Consider the following 10241-nt stretch of genomic DNA (forward strand, 5'->3'; position numbering starts at 1 on the left):
TAAAGTTGGTAGAAGGAAAGGAATCATAAAGATCATAGCATAAATCAATGAAATAGAAATGAAGAAGACCATAGAAAAAAATCAACGAAATGAAAAGCTGGTTCTTTGAAAAGATCAACAAAATTGATAAACCCTTAGCCAGACTTTAACAAGAAAAAAAGAGAGAATATTCAAATCAATAAAATTAGAAGTGAAAAAGGAAAAGTAAAAATGGACATCACAAAAATACAAAGGATCATAAGAGACTACTATATGCAACTATACGCCAATAAAATGGAAAACCTAGAAGAAATGGACAAATTCTTAGAAAGGTACAATCTTCCAAGACTAAACCAAGATGAAATAGAAAAGATGAACGGACCAATCACAAAAACTGAAATTGAAACTGTGATTTAAAAACTTCCATGGGGAGTTCCCGTCGTGGCGCAGTGGTTAACAAATCCGACTAGGAACCATGAGGTTGCGGGTTCGGTCCCTGCCCTTGCTCAGTGGGTTAACGATCCGGCGTTGCCGTGAGCTGTGATGTAGGTTGCAGACGCGGCTTGGATCCTGCATTGCTGTGGCTCTGGCGTAGGCCGGTGGCTACAGCTCCGATTGGACTCCTAGCCTGGGAACCTCCATATGCCGCGGGAGCAGCCCAAGAAATAGCAAAAAGACAAAAAATAAATAAATAAAAAAAGTAAAAACTTCCAAAAAACAAAAGTCCAGGACCAGATGGCATCACAGGCGAATTCTATCAAACATTTAGAGAAGAGCTAATACCTATCCTTCTGAAACTATTCCAAAAAACTGCAGAGGAAGGGATACTCCTAAACTCATTCTATGAGGCCACCATCACCCTGGTACCAAAACCAGAGAAATACACCACAAAAAAGAAAATTATACGCCAATATCATTCATATAGATGCAAAAAATCCTCAACAAAATACTAGCAAACCACATCCAACAATACATTAAAAGGATTGTACATCATGATCAAGTGGGATTTATCCCAGAGATGCAAGGGTTCTTCAATATCCACAAATCCATCAGTGTGATACACCACATTAACAAACTGAAGAATAAAAATCATATGGTCCTCTCAATAGATGTGGAAAAAGCCTTTGACAAAATCCAACACCCATTTCTGATAAAAACCCTTCAGAAAGTGGGCAGAGAGGGAATCTACCTCAACATAGTAAAGGCCATATATGACAAACCCACAGCTAACATCATTCTCAATGGTGAAAAGCTGAAAGAATTTCTGCTGAGATCAGGAACAAGACAAGGATGTCTGTTCTCGCCACTACTATTCAACATAGTTTTGGAAGCCCTAGTCACACAATCAGAGAGGTAAAAGAAATAAAAGGAATCCAAATTGGAAAGGAAGAAGTAAAACTATCACTATTTGCAGATGACATGATACTATATCTAGAGAATCCTAAAGACTCTACCAGAAAACTGTTAGAGCTCATAATGAATTTGGCAAAGTTGCAGGATACAAAATTAATACACAGAAATCTACAACATTTCTATATACTAACAATTAAAGATCAGAAAGAGAAATTAGGGCAGCAATCCTGTTTACCATCGCATCCAAAAGAATAAAATACCTAGGAGTAAACCTACCTAAAGAGACAAAAGACCTGTACTCTGAAAACTATAAGACACTGATGAAAGAAATCAAAGATGACACAACTAGATGGAAAGACATACCATGCTCATGGATTGGAAGAGTTAATATTATCAAAATGACTATACTACCCAAGGCAATCTACACATTCAATGCAATCCCTATCAAATTACCAAGGACATTTTTCATAGAACTCAAACGAAATAGTTTAAAGTTTGTTTGGAAGCACAAAAGACCCAGAATAGCCAAAGACATCCTGAAAAAGAAAAATGTAGCTGGAGGAATCAGGCTCCCAGACTTCAGACTCTATTACAAAGCAACAACCATCAAAACAGTATGGTACTTGAACAAAGACAGATATATAGATCAGTGGAATAGGATAGAAAACCCAGAATTAAACTCACACACCTACAGCCAACTAATCTATGACAAAGGAGGCAAGAATACACAATGGAGAAAAGACAGCCTGTTCAATAAATGGTGCTGGGAAAACTGGACAGCCACATGGAGAAGAATGAAATTAGAACACTCCCTAACACCATACACAAAAATAAACTCCAAATGGATTAAAGACCTAGATATAAGACCAGACACTGTAAAACTCTTAGAGGAAAACATAGGCCAAACACTCACTGACATAAACGACAGCAACATCTTCTCAGATCCACCTCTTAGAGTAATGACAGTAAAAACAAAAATAAACAAATGGGACCTAATCAAGCTTAAAAGTTTCTGCACAGCAAAGGAAACCCTAAACAAAACAAAAAGACAACCCACAGAATGGGAGAAAATCTTTGCAAATGAATCAACTGACAAGGGATTCATCTCCAAAGTTTATATAATAAACACCTTCTGCAGCTCAATACCAAAAAAACAAACAATCCCATCAAAAAGTGGGCAGAAGATCTAAACAGACAGTTCTCCAAAGAAGACATACTGATGGGCAAAAAACACATGAAAAGATGTTCAGCGTCACTCATTATTAGAGAAATGCAAATCAAAACCACTATGAGGTATCACCTTACACTGGCCAGAATGGCCATCATCAAAAAGTCTACAAACAATAAGTGCTGGAGAGGGTGTGGAGAAAAAGGAACCCTAGTACATTGTTGGTGGGATTGTGAATTGGGTACAACCACTGTGGAAAGCAGTATGGAGATTCCTCAGAAAACTAAACATAGAACTACCATTTGACCCAGCAATCCCACTCCTGGGCATCTATCCAGAGAAAACCATGACTTGAAAAGACACATATACTCTGATGTTCATTGCAGCACTATCTGCAACAGCCAAGATATGGAAACAACCTAAATGTCCATCAACAGAGGAGTGGATCCAGAAGATGTGGTACATACACACAATGGAATATTACTCAGCCATTAAAAGGAATGAAATACCAGCATTTTTTGCAACATGGATGGACCTAGAAATTATCATGCTGAGTGAAGTCAGTCAGACAATGAGACACCAACATCAAATGCTTTCACTGACATGTGGAATCTTAAAAAAGGACACAATGAACTTCTTTGCAGAACAGATACTGATTCACAGACTTTGAAAAACTTATGGTTTCCAAAGGAGACAGGTTGGGGGGGTGGGGGGATGCACTGGGGGTTGTGGGATGGAAATCTTATAAAATTGGGTTGTGATGATGATTGTACAACTATAAATGTAATAAATTCATTTAAAAATAAAAATAATAAATAAAAGCAAGGATTATGGGAAAAAATAAAATTTAAAAAATAAATAAATAGAAAAAAACAAAACAAAACCCTCAAAATGGATTAAAGACCTAAATGTTAAGACCAGATGCTATATAACTCCTTGACAAAAACATAGGCAGAACACACTTTGACATAAATTGCAGCAGTATCATTTTGAATCCATCTCCTAGAGTAATGGAAATAACAAAAACAAACAAATAAGATCTAGTTAAACCCTGTAAAAGCTTTGGCACAGCAAAGGAAACCATAAACAAAACGAAAAGACAACCTACAGTATGGGAAAAAGTATTTGCAAATGATGCAACCAACAAGAGCTTAATCTCCAAAATATACAAACAGTTCATACAACTCAATATCAAGAAAACAAACAAACTGGAGTTCCCTCTATGGTACAATGGGATCAGCAGTGTCTCTGCAGCACTAGGATACAGTTCAGTGTGTTCAGTCCAGCACAGTGGGTTAAAGTATCTAGCGTTGCTGCAGCTGCAACATGGGCTGCAACTGTGGCTTGGATCTGATCCCCAGCCTGGGAACTCCACATGCCACAGGACAGCCAAAAAATAAAAATAAAATAAAATAAATTTTAAAAATGGGAAGAAGGACTAAATAGATATTTCTCCAACAAAGATATACAGATGGCCAAAGTCACATGAGAAGATGCTCAACATCACTAATTATTAGAGATGTGCAAATCAAAACTGCAATGAGGTATCACTTCACTCTAGTCAGAATGGCCATCATCAAAAAATCTACAAATCATAAATGCTGGAGAGGGCTGGAGATAATGGAACCCTCCTACACTACTGGTGGGAATGTAAATTGGTACAACCACTATGAAGAACATTATGGAGGTTCCTTAAAAAACTAAAGATAGGAGTTTCTGTCATGGCGCAGCAGAAACGAATCCGACTAGGAACCATGAGGTTGCAGGTTGCAAGAATGGGCTTTGAGGGCATTATGCTAAGTGAAATAACTCAGACAAAGACTAATACTGTATGATATCACTTACAGGTGGAATCTAAAAAATACAATATATTATGAATCTAGCAAAAAAAGAAGCAGACTTACAGATATGGAAAACAAACTAGTGGCTACTGGTGGGAGGGGTAGGGAATGGCAAGATAGGAGTGGGAAATTGGTAAGTACAAATTATTGGGGATAAGACAGACTCAAGGATGTACTGTACAACACTGGGAATTTAGCCAATATTTTGTAATAACTGTAATAGATACTTAGAGATTATCATACTGAGTGAAGTAAGTAAAACAGAGAAAGACAGATATCACATGCTGTCACTTATATGTGAAATCTAATAAAAATGATACAAAAGAACTTATTTTAAAAAAAGAAACAAACTCACAGATTTCAAAACCAATTTTATGGTTTCCATAGGCGAAACTGTTGTGGGGAAGGAAGAATCGGGAGGGTGGGAAGAACACACACTACTGTATAAAATAGATGATTAAAGAGAACCTACTGCATAGCACAGGAAAATTTACTCAATTCAATATACCAACTATTGAATATATTCTATTCAACAGTTTATAGTAACCTACATGGGAAAAATGAATGCATATATTTATATGTATGACTGATTCACTTTGCTATACACGGAAACAAATACAACATTGTAAGTCAACTCTACTCCAATAAAAATCATAAATAAAAATTTTAATTATAAATAATTTCCCCCAAAATGAATTAAAAATATAAATCACTTCCCCTCAAAAAAAGAAAAAAACATACCTGCGTCTCCAGCCTGCTGGCCTGCCCTATCAATTTCAAATTCAAGATTTCAACTTCAACTCTGAATTTCCAGACTGCCCTACAGATTTTGGACTTGCCATCCCCCACTATTAAGTGAGCCCATTCCTTAAAACAAAAATAAAGTTTAGGAGTTCCCGTTGTGGTGCAGTGGAAACAAATCCGACTAGGAACTATGAGGTTGCAGGTTCGATCCCTGGCCTCGCTCAGTGGGTTAAGGATCCAGCGTTGCCATGAGCTGCAGTGTAGGTCGCAGATGTAGCTCGGATCTGGCATTGCTGTGGCTCTGGCATGGGCCAGCAGCAACAGGTCTGACTGGACCCCTAGCGTGGGAACCTCCATATGCCATGGCTGCAGCCCTATAAAGATAAAAGATAAAAGACAAAAGAAAAAAAAATTGTAAAAAAATAAAAAAATAGTAAATAAAGTTTAAATACTTTTTAATTTTATTTATTTATTTATTTATTTATTTGAAGGTATGTATATCTCTCTCCCATTGCCTGTTTCTCTGGACAACCTCACTATTATAGCCCTGCAGATCAAAGAGGTAGCTGGCCTACTTCCCAACTGATCACCTTTATTAATAAGGACATGTATCAGTATTGTAAACAGAAAGCACACTAGTGAAACATCATCCCTTTTTACAAGAGAAAAACCAAGACAAATAAAAGTTCCTCAATTTAAGTCAATGAGTGTGTTCCAAGAAAGGAAAATGCAGAGATCCCACTGTGGCTCAGCAGGTTAAGACCTCAACTAGTATCCATGAGGATACAGGTTCAATCCTTGGCCTCAGTCAGTGGTTAAGGATCCGGTGTTGTCACAAGCTGTGGCATAGGTTCCAGATGCCACTTGGATCCCACATTGCTGAGGCAGTGGTGTAAGCTGGCAGCTACAGCTCCTGTTCAACCCCTAGCCCGGGAACTTCTATATGCTGTAGGTGCAGCCCTAAAAAGAAAAAAGAAAAAGAAAGGAAAATGCATGAGATAAATGCACACAATATCCTGTCTTACCCATAAATATCCAAGGTAACGATAAATGTAGTCAGTCATCCTAGTTGACGCCTCTCAGAAGCATTCCTCCGTGGAGAAAGATATTCACTCCTGCCTAGGAAACCAGACTCCCTGGAATGTGTGAAAGCCCTCCCCAGTCATCTATTACAAAAGTCTGGAACTCTGGTACAGACACATACTCTAACCCTCAGTGACAGAGGTGTACAGCCCTTCAGGCTTTCAAGCATTCATTCATTTCTTCATTTGTTGATTCATACTCTCATCTACTATCTCAGCAGGCATTCACTGAGCAACTTCAAGAGGCCAGCACTGCACTAGCTGCTGAGCACAAAAAGACAAATATGTCACAGTCGCTGAAAAGCCCAAGAGGGTCATTATCTCCAGATACCACAAATAAACAATCAAATTTCAAAACACTATTCAACAGAGGAGTAAATCATAGATACTGGGGAACCAGAGGAGAAGGAAACGGGATTTTTGCAAACACTTAATCCCCATGTGGGACAGAGTTATCATCACTATTTTACATTTATGGGGAAAGAGAGGACCATGGAGACTAAGTGACCAACCCACTGAGGAAAGAGTAAGGGAGAGTTGGTGAGAGCCCAGGGGATAGGGCCAGAGAGCACTAAAGTAGGGAAGGCCTGCCTCACTTCCTAATTTTTTTCCTGGGATACTTGGGATTTTTTGCTTCTTTCATCCTTTTTTCCTTCATGGAACCATTGTCGAGGGAAATCTTCCTTTCTTCACTGTCTTCTCCAGAGACTGAACCTTGGCCCAGGAGAAAGGAAATGGAGAAAGGCTTTGTGCCATCTTACTAGTGAACTGGAAGGTTGACATCCCAGGAGGAGCTGTCTCAGCCTCCCTAATTGGGACCAGAGTCGAGGAACCCTGCCTGGCCTCTCAGGTTGATTATATATAGACCACTTCCTCACAGTTGATGGGCCTATTTTGATTCCGTTTTAGGAAATCTCCCTCTTAAGCATTTGTTGCTCCATTCTGGGGGTCAGGGAATCTGTCAGGTTAGCCAAATTTACACCTAGAACTTTCTCATATTTCTTTTCATTACCTCAGAATATCCCTATGGAACTTCTTTCCCATCCTCCCATTCTGCATACTGCAATGGGTAATCAGGTCTCCAGGGGCTGGAGGAGATGGTAACCTTAGACGTCACCTCTACTAGGACATACAAAGAATCTGTAATATAATGACAAATTCTGGTTCTTGGAGTTGGAAGACTTAGATCATTAGGGTGGTATTTCTGGCACTAAGAAAGGAAGGTAAGAGATTCCCCTTGGCATTGAGTGGACTCTACTAGAGAAAGATTGCTTATTCTCCATGAAGGTTAAAGCAATGCTAGTTGGGTTCCCACTGCCCACCTTAATTCTCCTTTTGCATTTCCAGAGCTGAAGAGATTGGCAGTGGCATTGTCACCAGACATTCCCAAATGGCATTTTCAACTTTAACCCTTTTTTAGTAAATCATACAGGAAATGTACATGTTGCGCCTGGTCTTGAAGGAATAGCCACATGAAAAGTATCAATTGGGCCTGGATAGAGTATTAGCCAGAAGTTCAGAACAGCCAATCTACCTGCTCTTTGCATAATCCAAGCATCAGGCATTGCCAAGTTAATGCTCAGATGGAGTCTTCCCGGGACCCTTGCTTTCCTGCAGCATAATGTGCCACAGGCTGATGGTCATCAAATCCATTCCCCATTCTTAGGCACTTGGCTGAGCCACATTTCTCCCTTGCATCTAAGTAGGGGCAAGAGCTTAGACACGATTGTTGTGTTGGCTCCTGAAATGCCTACATAATTGTTCACATTCCCCTTTTGTTCTTTGGGCAGCTGGATGTAGACAATCTAGAAGAGTCTCCAGGGTCCTGGAGAATTCTAGAGTTCTAGAAAATGGTGGAGCCACACAATGGAAAAAGTCTGGATCCCTGAGTCATTCCATGGAGATCTGTCCAGGAGAGCTGCCCAATGGGTACATTGGATGCTGAATAAATGAGAAAATGAATTTTTACTGTGTTACCTACTAAAGTTTGGGGGTTGCCTATTTCAGCTTTTAACCTACTATAACTAATCTCTGCCCCTCTCTGAGAGTTTTTCAACTTGGGGGTCTTCCAACTTTGTCCAATATTCTGCTTCCCAGCTTATTTCCGCTCATGAAAAAAATAAAAAGAAGCAAAAGAATATCTCTTAGGAGCAGAAACAAACACAGCTGCAAAGCAAAAAGTTACACCAAGGGTCCCCAGAGCAGTGGGCTGCTTGCCAAGCTTCAAGGAAGAATATCATTCCACTGGTGCCCATCCCCAGCTACTACCATTTCAACTATGATGAGCAATACAGTCACTAACTGCCAACTCCATTAATTTTAGATAAATATTAGCATAAATAATCAAATAAGTGGCTTTTGGTCAGCTGCCAAGTAATCCTTATAAGGCACCTTGCTTTCATTTCAACTCTCCACAGTAAGCTTCCAAAGACCAAGTAAAAGATGGAACATACAATGGGAAGCTGAGGGCCTTGAAAGAGCTGTTTCTAAGCTATGACTGTAACAGCTTCCTACATGGCGCGCAGGGGGTGGGGGTGGGGTGGGGGGGACAGGACATTCACCCATCTCTCAAAATTTATCCCATTTTTCTGCTTCTTCTCCAAAGCATCTTCTCATCTAGGACATCCAGAGATGCCATTCACAGCCATTGGCACTGAGGTCATGAGTTCTCCGCCCCTTCTCAGACACCTCTCCAAACAGGTCCTCATCACCACTCGAGACTTCCTCATCCCCCACCTACTCCATGCCATTATCCTCCCTGCAATTCCCCCCTGCCCTGCCACCCAGAATGTCCAACATGGCCTGAGGCAGGACAGCAGCTTGGTTAGTATTTTTACATTGGCCAAAGGAATGGTCTCTTTTGGTCTCTCCCTAGCCAGTCTTTCTAGTGAACAAGAGGCACCGCAAACCTACTCTTCCACCTGTTCCAGGTTCATGCCAGCTCTACATTCCCTCTGCCCTCCGGTCCTCCCGGTTTAAATCCCATCCTGCCTAGTCCCACTCAGCTAACCAACGCAGGCACAGCTCTGGGGCCTTAACACATATTAACTCATTAAACCTTCACGCCAGTTACAGATGAGGAACTGAGACACAAAGAGGTCAAACAGCTAACATGGGGCGGAGCCTAGATTTGGAGCCAGACTGTCTGCCCCACCTCCTTCGGCCATCCCGCCAAGTGGCCTTTCCCACCCTCCAGCATGTAAATCCTCCCTCCCTAGGACGAGGCCACTTATTCAGGGTAGCAATAGGAAATTTTATTCCGACATCTGATACGGAGTAAAGTAACAGTACGGAAGTTGGTATATGCTGATCAACCAATGGGTCCTCGGCCGGGTCTGAAGGCTGTAACCATATAAGTAGTCTCCTGTTCCTTCTCCCATCACAGGCCTGCAAAGCTTGCGACCCCTGCCCGGAGCTTTCCACGCCACAGCACTGGACAGAGGTGTTTGAGACCCTCCCTTGTCCAGTACCTTGAGAGAAGTGCAGTAGATCCATCCAGGTAGTCAGGTAGTCCCTGGAAGCGACCCGCCGCGACAAGGCGCAGTCCAGTCCGCAGTCTGCAGAATCCCAGGCGCTTGCTGCTCTCTGGCGGCCGGAGCCGGGAGTCCGGGAACCCGGGAACCGCACCTTCTACGCTCCGCGCGCCCAAGGGCACCAGCAGTGACCGAGACTCCGGGGAAAGGGCGGGAGGAAGAAGACGCGGCTGAGGGGAAAGAGAGAGGAGGCCCAGGAGGGACGCGAGGGGGGCGCCGAGAGCAGGCCGTGAGGGGAGAGGGCAGGCGTGGGCACCCGCGGAGCGTAGTGACCCGGGAACGCCCGCTCGCGCCGAGCGCAGACCCCTTCTTCAGGCGAGTGCGGCGCCGGGTCCGTTGGCGCCGGCCGCCCCTCCCCCTCCCCCGCGCCGCCCCTCCTCAGTCCCGCCCCCCGCGCCCAGCAGCAAACGCCGCAGTGGCCGCCGCCCGCACCGCCCGCTGCACTAGCCTGGGCACGCTGCGAGAGCGGCGCGCGTCGCCGGCCGGTCCCGGCTTTTCAGTCCCACTCCGCGGCCAGCCGGGCACCACTGGCGGGCAGCCG

Source organism: Sus scrofa, chromosome 17 (assembly GCF_000003025.6).
Source record: "Sus scrofa isolate TJ Tabasco breed Duroc chromosome 17, Sscrofa11.1, whole genome shotgun sequence".
NCBI lineage: Eukaryota > Metazoa > Chordata > Mammalia > Artiodactyla > Suidae > Sus > Sus scrofa.